Source organism: Ictidomys tridecemlineatus, chromosome 4 (genome assembly GCF_052094955.1).
Source record: "Ictidomys tridecemlineatus isolate mIctTri1 chromosome 4, mIctTri1.hap1, whole genome shotgun sequence".
In the NCBI taxonomy this organism is placed as follows: domain Eukaryota; kingdom Metazoa; phylum Chordata; class Mammalia; order Rodentia; family Sciuridae; genus Ictidomys; species Ictidomys tridecemlineatus.
In genome coordinates this window covers 74874886-74886574 of record NC_135480.1, presented here as the reverse complement: position 1 = coordinate 74886574, position 11689 = coordinate 74874886, and positions in this window count along the sequence as shown.

Sequence of the window (11689 nt, the reverse complement as noted above, 5' to 3'; positions counted from 1 at the left end):
TTTACTGGACCAATACAATTAATGGTGCAATATTAAATGCAACACTGGAAGATTTAAAGGTCCATTTAATAAAGACTCCTTCATTTTATATTTATTACTCTGGTGGAAAGATTGATTCTATTTAGCATCATGTATCATTCTTTTTAGGTCATTTCTTTTCCAGCTTCAGAGAGTTTCCTCACATACATATGCTGATCTGTACTTTGCTGAAAACTCAAGGGGTGCCCTTTGCATAAAGCCCGAGTTCCCCTCTGAACAACCCTTTCCTTTCTGGTATGCTGGCCCTGTGAACTCCGGCTGCCTTGGTTCCCCCAGACTTCCATCTCTGAGTCCTCAATTTAGATTGTGCTGGGATCTGCCTGTCTCTGTCTCCCTGAGTTAGGTCTTGGAAACACACTGCAGACAGCAAGCTAGGACAGGCATAGAGGTCACTTGCTCATGGTTCCTCCGGGATCACTATCATTCAATGCCTGATGTCTATGCCCAATGCTTTAGAAAACCACTGTTTCAAATATTTTGTTGAATTCATTGGTTGTTTTAAGAAGGAAAGTAAATCTGGGCCCTTCAGACCATTTTCATTAGAAGCAGAAATGGCCAAACTCCTTGCATCTTATGGCTCCTTTACTCTCAACACACAGTTTGCAAAATCTCTGTGCTCTTTTCATCAAGTCGTGGAAAGAGGAAAAAACTTGAAAGTTCACATGTGGGTAGTTTTTATGAGTCAGGTCTGAAAATGGTTTCTCAGTTCTGTCACACTTCTCTGGCCAGACATCAGTCACAAGATTGCACTTGACTGAAAGGCCAGTGGGAAATAATAGTCAAACTTCAATCCCAGAAAAAAAAATCTAGAAAAGGGTTTTTATGAACAGCTAATACCTTCAGAGTTGCAACTTTATAGGTACCACACAGCTATTTGACTCTTCCTCCCATATAATAAAAGATACTCATCTCATTTTGAGTGAGACAACCTGTAGTCTCATCACAATTATGATCTTCAGGTGCTACTCCTTATCTCTGTTAATCTGAATTTCATCTCTAATGATTTTTAAGAATTGGAAGCAAAAAATAAATAACGTATTTACTCCCCCATATCCATTTAATAAATAGTATTGAAACAGGGATGGGATAACTTCAATTAAAACTTCCACTCACACAAAGAAGAGTGGGATTTTACTTTAATCAGTAGTCCATAGCAATGATGAAAATCCTGCCAGGTAAGAAATGTAATATCATCATACTATAGTGATACAACCACATCAATGTTCATAGCAGCACAATTCATAATAGCCAAGCTATGGAACCAACCTAGATGCACATCAACAGATGAATGGATAAAGAAATTGTGGTATATATACACAATGGAATATTACTCAGCCAGAAAGAAAATGACTTTATTTCATTTGCCAGTAAGTGGATGGATCTGGAGACTACCCTGCTAAGTGAAGTAAGTGAATCCCCCAAAACCAAAGGTTGAATTTTTTTGCTGATATATGGAAGCTAAACCATCATAAAAGTGAAGGGTAAGAAGAGAAGGTTACTAGATTAGAAAAAAGGGAATAAAAGCAAGAGAGGGGAGATAGGAATAGGACAGTTGGTAGAATAAATCTAACATAATTATATATACATATGAAAATACCTAAGTGAATCCCACCATTGTGTCCACTCAAAAGAAAGGGATCCTAACTAGAATAAGATATATTCCATACTTGTACAATTTTATCAAAATGTATTCTACTGTGATGTATAACTAAGAAGAACCAATAAAAAATAGAAAGAAAAAGAATTATATGATTTTACTTTACTGGAAAAAAAAGATTATTCCATGATTAAACTTTTATTCTATGTTCTAAAAGGAATGTTTTCATCTTTTATTTTCTAAAGACTAACTACTCCACTGCGAGATATTTCCCTAATAATTATCCTCCATTACCTTTCATGATGACAGCTGAAGTTAGTTTTGGGGAGTAGTTGTTTTTCAGGGGTTACACATATTTCATAGTTCTTTTCTGCTCATGGCATTTTAGGGCATCCAGATTTGAAAACCGGTAGTCAAGGCATTTTTTTGGTACTGAATCATTTAATTTAGCAATTAAATTTCCTCAAAATATAGTGGATCTGTTTCCTTTCAGGTACTGAAGTTCTTTTAAAAATTTGTCAAAAGTATAGTTGATATACAAAAATCTAGGTATATTTCATATATACAACCATTAAGTTGTCAGCTTAAAATAGGCCTCATAGAATGTTTCACATAAGACTCAAGGTAACCACATACACACACACACACACACACACACACACACATATAAACAAACCATAGGGGCTGGGGTTATGGCTCAGCAGTAGAGCGCTCACCTAGCACATGTGGGGCCCTGGGTTTGATCCTCAGCATCACTTAAAAATAAATAAATAAAATAAAGGTATTTTGTCCAACTATAACTAAAAAATAAATATTTTTCAAAAAAGAAGATATACAAACAGAGAGAAATCAAATATATCAATGAAAAAAATTGGCAAGTCAAAAAAGAAGACAGAGAGGAAGGAGCAAAGCAGACCTGCAGAAAATAATTAATCAAATGTTTATTAGTATATACCTATCTATCAATAATTACTTTAAATGTAAATGGATTAAGCTCCCCATTCAAAAAAGCCCAGTGATGAAATGTATAAAAGAAATACTACTATTTAATGTTAAAGGAGTAAACTCAACAGGATAATGTAACAATTATAAATACATAGGCACCCAACATCAGAGTACCTAAATATATAAAGCAAACATTGACAGATCTAAAGGAAGAGATGAATGGCAATACAATAGAAGTGGGAGATTTCAATACCCTACTTCCAAAAATAGATGTGACATCCAAACAGGAAATCAATAAGGAAAAAAACAAGTTTGAACAACACAATAGATCAAATGGCCTTGACAGAAAAATAATTTTCCACCCAACAGCAGTGGAATATACTTTATTCTCAAGGGCACATGAAACTTTCTCTCTAGGATAGTTATTTTCTAAACTCGTGGGAAGTCTGATTCCTTTCAGTTTTTGCCTTAGTATTTACATATCTATCATTCTCAATTTAAAAGATGGTTATCTGAAACCTTTCTAAATGATCTGTGAGAAGGGTACACACTTTTAATCTTCTTCCGTCTGAGTTCTATAACTGGTCATCTTTTCCAATCCTCGAGGGTCAAAATTCAGAAAATCATTACTTTTTAGTTGTGATTGAAAACTATTATCTAAATAGACTTGGCTCTCCAGACACGAAATATATATTCCATGGCCATGCCCCAAATGAGCCACTTCCTCTAGCTGCACCCCACCTGCCTCCAGTTACCACCCAGTTAACCCCATCCGGAATCAATCAACTTGATTAGACCAAGACTATAATCCGATCATTTCTCCTCCAAACCTTCTGGCCTTGTCTCACACATGAGTTTTGGGAGGACACCTCACATCCAAACCATAACAGATGCTGTCTCCATCATTTTTTGGGGTAGGAGAAAGCATGGAGGATTTTTGCCCACTGCCTCTTAGCCAGAATTCAATCACAGTCACATGGCAAAATTTAACTATGAAGAAGGCTACAAAATGCATACGGGCCAGTTGTATCAGCAGGAGAACAAGATGAAAAACTCTGGTAAATAGTCATTTAGCTTCTACACAGAATCTGATATTGTGAAAGCTAGAGCAGGAGGACATAAGAAACTATGTGCTTCTTTGAGCTACTGGGTCAAGTTTGACCATATTTTGCTAAACTGAATGTTAGCTAACATTCCTTTTATTATTGAAGGCCATTTTAGTTGGATTTTCTGATACTCATTAAGCTGAGCATTGTAATTAATACAGTTGTCAGATGAATTTTCCATTGAATAACCTAACAAACCAGATACCTTCTGCTGCCTTCCTTTTATCTGTTTGTATAAAGCACAATCAGAATGTTTAATGTTTGGGTTGCCAATAAAGCGGCTGATACGTTAGGTTTGCATCCTGGGAGATTCCCTTCTAACAAAGTGTAAGGCTTCAAAATGTGTAAGATAGCAGTTTGGGGCAGGCCGGTTCAGGTCTGAAGGAGCCTTTGGAATTCAATACTTATTTGAGAGTAAATCCTGTAGCAGGAATGTGGTTTGCGATAATCCAATAAATCCTCATAATCTATGACCACACTTCTGAACTTTCCTAGCAGAAGAAAATCCATAGATCTGTACCTGGTTGAAAACACCTCCTGTGTTTTATTTGTTTGTTTTTCAACCTAAAAATCATCTGAGCAGAAACTAAACTTCTTGGTGATACCCAATTTGAACTCACACCTTTAACTAAATTCAAATAACCTTACTTTCCAAGGTCAAAATGCAACTGAATACAGTTCCCACCTCCCTTTGTCTGTCTCTCTTTGCTTATTGTATAAGAACAAAACCTCATTTTCTCATTTTTCTTCTGCTTTTTGGAACCATTCATTCACTCAGCCAGTTAACAAATGCTTATTGAGTATCTACTGTGTGTCACACTCTGCAATGAGCTAGAGAAAAGACAGATTGAGGTACTTCCATAAATCAGGCAGTAGAAAAGCCGATTTCTAGTGTTGGATATGTAGATATGGAACCAAATACAGGTTTTGAAGTCAGATACTTAAACGCCAGCTCAATTACTAACAAGTTCTGTTTAATTTCAATTTCTTCTGTAAAACAGAGATAAAACCTGCATTTTTTGGTTAGATTGATAGTTAAATGATGCAATGCAGGTGGCACGAAGTATGGATGCAGTTAAATCCCTCCCTTCCTCTTCCCACTTCCCTCCTTCTGTCACCTTCTCTTTGATTTTTATGTTTAGCTTGATTCTTTTCCAACTTCTCAGTTTTGTAATTCCCTTTTCTGGTAAGCAGAAAAATTCCCATCCTCCAGGACTACATTAAATAAATAAATAATAATAATAAAGCTGAGGGTAGTGGCTCATACACGTAAGTAATCCCAGCAGCATGGGAGGCTGAGGCAGGATGATTTCAAGTTCAAAGCCAGTCTCAGCAAAATCAAGGCACTAAGCAATTCAGTGAGACCCTGTCTCTAAATAAAATACAAAATAGGTCTGGGGATGTGGCTCAGTGGTTGTATGCCCCTGAGTTTAATCCCCAGTACCCTCCGCCAAAGGAAAAAAAAAAAAAAGGAAATACCAATAAATACTCCTTGACAAAAATGCTCCAGATTAAATGCCCTTTGAATAACCTAGGAATATAAATTGTACTATATGAGATAGATACTTTCTTCCTAGATGGCTGAATGGGTAGTTTATTCTTCTGATTCTAAAAGTAAGGCATCAATGTTAAATTGGAATGGCATCCACTGACACTTCTCAGATAAATAAAACTGACAAAAAGTAGTTAGAAATCCAAAATAATAATCACAGAAAGCTGAAAACTAAAAAATGGCATAGGGTAATATTTTAAAAGGATGGCAGAAGAGCATGAGGATTTAGTAAAGTCTTCATCTAATTGACTCTGCTTAATTTTAAAAAATACTATTTGAATTTATTGCATTTTAATAAATAATTATAATAGGTAAAAATAGAAAAATTATTTTTAATTCAATTTGCAGTATATTTTTCTTGAAATATAACATTCATTTCAGTGCTTTAGAAACAGTCTGTAGTTATATATTATTATAGGTAGTGTCTTATATATTTTGGTAGAATTTCTTGTTAATATAATTCCAAATTAGATCTTTTAAAAGAACTTTGGATCTTTGTTAAGATATGTGAAATGCTTTCATATATTCAAGATAAGAAGTTCTAAGTATAATTAGATGTAGACAATTTGCATATGCTAAAAATTATGTTCAAAGACCTCATTGATTTTTTTTGTGTGTGAAATTTGCACATTGGAGGAACTCCCAAAATATCTGAAAGATGACTTATATAGCTCAAGAATACTATTTTTATAATTCTCTCCTTTTTATTTCAAAAAAAGCAGATGTTTTGTTACCTTTTGAGGAAGGAAAAGATACTTTCTTAAAATGCTATTTCCTGTAATATATCATTTTATATGTAGTGTGTTTAAAACTCATTAAGACTATAGTGATGTTATATTTATAAAGACTCTATTGGATTAAAATTATAGCATGCTGAGCTTTATCTTAAGTGCACTTTTAAGAAACAACGGGCTATATATTAAAAAAATTCATAATATTTAAAACCAAATATTTAAAACTCTATTACATAAACAAGTGCAATTTAGAAACCAAGCTATGTTTATAGAATTTTTTACTTTATTTGCATATCTACATATACACACATATCTACAAACAGAGCAATAAATAATAAAATGCAGTAAACTTTGGCAGCAATTGTGTTAAACAATGAAATTGTGATTAGTTTTCCCTATTTCTGTATTTACCAAACTTCATGAAAATGCACCTTTATGAGTAATAATAAAAAACATAAAATGAAAAATACCCCCTAATTTGTCTCATAGTGATTAATGATAATTCAGCCTTAAATATGTATTATCAGAAATATTTATTACTTACTAGTAACTCTACAAAGCATAAATTATTTATTTTTAGTGCTTATATACTTTGCTTCTTCATAAAATAGACAGTGATACAGTATGTTTACATTACATATTGGTGAAGAGGTCAGAAAAATTATTTTCATCAAGCAGTGATCATTTTTATTGAGTACTTTCTTTAAGTACTATACATATATTAATTCAGCACTTAGAATAAACGTAAAGAATAGGGCTACTCTTATCTCCATTCTACAGGGAAAGAAACTGAGGCACAGAAAACTTAATTATCTTTCCCATGGTCACACAGGCAATAACTGGGAGTGCCAGAATGAACCCGGGCACTTTGGCTTCAGAGACCAAACTTTAAACAAGAATACTATGCCTGCAGTCAGTAGATGTCTACTATGTGCTCTGTACTTTGATCATGTATTATTACATAATAGAAAGGATAATGACCTCAGATCTGGATGGTTTGGGCTTGAATTCTGATTTAATTAGATTAAGAAATTCATTGTATACATGTTGACTACAGTTAAAAACAATGTTCCATATTCTTGAAAATTTCTGAAACAAGTACATTTAAGCATTCTCACCACCAAAATGTGACATGCATATACAGTAATGCATGTGTAAATTAACTCAATTTATCTATTCTGCAGTGTGTACGTATTCTCAAACATGTTGTACATGATAATTATATATAATTTTATTTGTCAATTAAAAATAATAAATGCCAGACATGGTGGCACATAACTGTAATCTCAGCAGCTCAGGAGGCTCAGGCACAAGGATGGTGAGTTCAAAGCCAGCCTCAGTGAAAGTGAGGTGCTAAGCAACTCAGTGAAACCCAACCTCTAAAGAAAATACAAAATAGAGCTGGGGATGTGGCTCAGTGGGCAAGTGACCCTGAGTTCAATACCTGGTAAAAAAAATAATAATAATAATAGTAGTTCAATTCAGATATTTACATGTGCTGTATCTTTAGACAAGGAATTAACTTCTCAGCTTGAGTTTCTACATAAATAAACTAACAGTAGTATTTGTTGTTAAAAGAATGAGCTTTAATTATACATTAAATGCAAACATGAAATACATATGTCTTGACACATTAAGAAACTTCTCCAAGGTCATACAATTAGTAAGTGGTAGAAGCACAATTCAAAATCAGGTCTGTTTGATGCAAAGCAATGCTCAGTGATTTTTTTTAGAGGGGGTGAAATCCTTTAGCTTTTAGGATGGATGGTAGGCTTATTTTAGATTCATAGTAAAGCTGTATGTTTAGTCTTACAATAGAGTATTTCAACTTCAGTACTTCAATAGAACCAGTACTGCCATTAGTGTTTAGTCTTATAGCAGAGTTCTTTTGATCATATGGCATGGACACTAGGAGTAGTAAGAAATCATAATTTTGTATAAATCTCCCTTCAATTTCCTAAATAATTGCTCAGCCATTTTTCTGATTTGATTTTTTATAGCCATGGAGAGTAGATAATATTCATCAAATGTCACTGCTAATGAATCTGAGGCTTGCTATTTCTTTATCTATTAGCCAAGATCAAGTGCAGAATCTAGGCTGAAAGAGATCCAATAGACTGCCCATGTTTACACTGCAGGTGAATTGTGGAACTGATACTAAACTCCATAACTTGTCTTTTTCAGTAGAATTTGTTTAAGAGATTTATGTACATTTATCATGAATGCAAAGTGAAGAGTGGCCTCACAGCAGAGTGTGGCCCAGTGATTTGCTCTATGTCTTTCCTTCTCTCAGGCAAGATGACCATCAATCACTTCTGTGCTGAGACCCATAATTACAACCTTAAGTAATTCTTGCCAGCCCAGGGTTGGAAATTATGTTTTTCCTAGTTCTGCCAACTTCTCTATAATAAATGCCAGATCGCACTAGCCAATTAGTGAAGAGCAGACAATGCAATTTGATACATAACTCTTACACCCTTCCAACACACCCAGTGATTGTGACCTCACTGTGAACCCAAGTGGTAGTAAAGCTACCATTATGAGTAGGGTTAAAATAGATATAGTCTTCTTAGCCTTTGTTGAAACTATGAAAATCTCTTTCATTTTCAGTTATTATTTATTTGATCCATTTCTCTGGAGGGCAGGGGGCTGTCTGATCCCTTAGGCTGAGCTTCCGGAGTCTGTCCCAGAAAAAAAAAAAAAGAATGCTAGACTTGCATTCCAGGAGCTGGGAGACTGGGCCATGACCCCACTGAGAATGGAAATGAGGATGCTTCCAGAGCTTCCTTGTCTGATATTTATTCAGCCAGGGACTGTTTTAAAAACGCTCAAGAAAAGTTTTTAGCATTGAAAAATTGTCCTAAGTGGAGGGGAATAAATAAAGATAAAACGTTTTATTCAAAACAACAACAACAATGGGGCTGGGGATGTGGCTCAAGCAGTAGCGCGTTCGCCTGGCATGCGTGTGGTCCGGGTTCGATCCTTAGCACCACATACAAACAAAGATGTTGTGTCCACCGAAAACTAAAAAATAAATATTAAAAAATACTCTCTCTCTCTCTCTGTCTCTATCACTCTCTCTTTAAACAACAACAACAACCACACACACACACACACACACACACACACACACACACACACACACCATAGAGTAAACTGAATAACTACAGAATGACTCAAGGAGGACCCAGCTGATGAATGTGATGAATGTATTGCATTATGACAGCAAGCCAATGCATGCTCTTTGGAGACTCACAGACTTTGTTCTACAGCTGAATGTTGGAAATTGTGTTCATCAAGACCATATGGGATTACCTTATGTTCATCAAGATCCAAATGGGATTACCCTGAAGTACCTTGACTTCAATAAATCAGTAGTGAAGATTCAGTTGGAGAACCATTTCATCTAAAGGAGGAGGCAGCAGCACTCAGCAATAACTATCACCAGGTACACCAAATGAGGCTATCAGTGGAGGAGGAGGCCCTCCCACCTACAACTGCTGCAAACATTTGTCCCATGGGCCCTGGAGCTTTGAATTCTTGTAGCCCTAATCTTCTTGAGTCTTCTGGTACTCAGCAAGCTGGAGTACCTGATGTCTCTTTTTTAAATTTTTGATGGTATTGTCAGCCTCAAGAAGCCCAATAGATATGTCTAGTGAGGGGCCTCTGCTCCTCCTGTCTCTCTTCCCAACAACAGAGGCCAATTTGTACAACAAAATACCATACTTGGGGAAGATGATTGCAGCAGTCTAGATAAGTGTCTCTTCTCCAACTTGAATAGGCATCAATCAACATTAAAGGTTCTGATTCAGGTGCTAAGCTGTTGGAAAAGATCTGGTAAATAAATCCTGATCCACAGACAACATTGCCAGAAACCTTTAATGTGTAGATTTCAGTCTGAACAGAAAAGAGCTAAGGTACTTTTTAAAAATAAACATCAAACAAACCAACCAAGCAAAGCAACAATATAATCCTTTCATCTTTTCTCATTGCTTGGATTTTCTATCTTTCCTTTGAGTTCTCCATAACTAAAGTTTCTGAATCAAAGATGGTCAGAAAAATAGTAGATACCAGCCAGATTTCCAGACTCCTAGCTTGAATCTATCTGAGGTTAGCTCACTAAAAGAATATTCCAATATCAGTACAATTTGAAAATTCCTACTGTCAATAGATCAATTATCTCCTTCACTAAAAACTCTTCAGTGTAAAATTTCAAAATATCAAATATAAATATAAATAATAAAGATGAAAATATTTCCAAAATACTAATACATTAATTTTACAGATTTTAATATTGACATATATATGTGTTGAAGAGTTCAGAAAAGTATAAGGAAGAAGAATCTCACATATTAAGACTATAACCCTATTTTGGTTAGTTTCCTTTCAGTATGTATAGAATCATGCACATATGTGTATAAAATTGAGATGATAACTAGCACACACATATATATGCACATATGTATATAATTATATGTACCACATATATGGTACATTTCAATTATTTTACATTTTGCCTTTTTCCACATAGTATATCATATATAAAATAACATGTACAATTATTATACATAAAATTTTATATTTTGCCTTTTTTCAGATAATATAGTATCTTGAACATTGTCAATATTCTTTATAAACTTATATGACAACAAAGTATTTAATTTTATGTATACAACATTTTTTTTATTTAACTAATTCTCTGTTGATGTATACTCAGTTTGCTTTTAAAATAATGGTGCATTAAATATACTGTGCATAAATCTTTTAAAGATGGCCTATTTTAAAAGAATAGATTCTTAAAATAGGAAAAACTGGTTAAAGGATACTTATCATTTGTTGTATAATTATGTCTATATATAAGACCCTTAATACATATGATCAAACTCTTTTAAAATGTCTTATCAATTTGAACAAGGTATTCAAATGTAGTTGGCAGAGTGAAAAGCGAATTAGTATAGAAGTCAGAGAAATAACTAAGCTCTTATAACTTTCATCCCAGTGGCCTTTGGCTCCCATCTTCCCATTGTTTTCTACAGATGCTGGATGCTGGTAGCAATACTCAAGTTTCTCCTCCTTCTTTCAGTCCTAGGAGTTGAATCCAGGGGATTACATATACTAGGTAAGCATTGAACTCCATCCCCAGCCTTTTTATTTTGTATTTTGAGACAGAGTCTCACAATGATGCCCAGGCTGACCTTGAATTTGCAATCCTTCTGTCTTAGCCTCTCAGAGTACAGGGTGTCACTGTGCCCAGTTGCTGAAGCTTCTTGTAGAAAACAAAAACAAAACCAGAAGGCTTAGTATATTGACAGCACAGTGGTTGGCAATAACAGAAGACATGATCTTTCATGTTTCCTATCTTCCATTGTCATTAAAAGATTTACTGAGTGTCTGAGCAAGTCAGGACATCAAGTGCAGCCAGGCCTGAACAAGTATGGAACATGTCTTGGGCATACAGGTAAGACGTGACGGGTACTACGCCAGGTGCTGGTAGGGAATATACTTCTGATTTCACAGGTAGAGTCAAAGAGGACAGAGATGAAATCTATTAAAAGAATGCCAGTAGGGGGTGGAACAATATTATACAGGTGTGCAAGGGAAGGACATAACCTCCTCTTTCACATCCAAGGAAGTTTATAATTTATGATTTGGTTCGGCTACATACAACAGAAAAACCCAACTCAATAAAAGGTCAAATAAAACAAAATCTATTCCT